Genomic DNA, 240 nt, shown 5'->3' on the forward strand with positions numbered 1-240 from the left:
ATGTGGTAAACAGAGTGAGTACGGTAGTGGCAGGGTAGGCTAGCAGGGTAGACCATATGAGGCCATGTGCTAAACAGAGTGAGTACGGTAGTGGCAGGGTAGGCTAGCAGGGTAGACCATGTGAGGCCATGTGCTAAACAGAGTGAGTACGGTAGTGGCAGGGTAGGCTAGCAGGGTAGACCATATGAGGCCATGTGCTAAACAGAGTGAGTACGGTAGTGGCAGGGTAGGCTAGCAGGG

Source organism: Coregonus lavaretus, assembly GCF_964263955.1.
Source record: "Coregonus lavaretus genome assembly, contig: HAP1_SCAFFOLD_2422, whole genome shotgun sequence".
NCBI lineage: Eukaryota > Metazoa > Chordata > Actinopteri > Salmoniformes > Salmonidae > Coregonus > Coregonus lavaretus.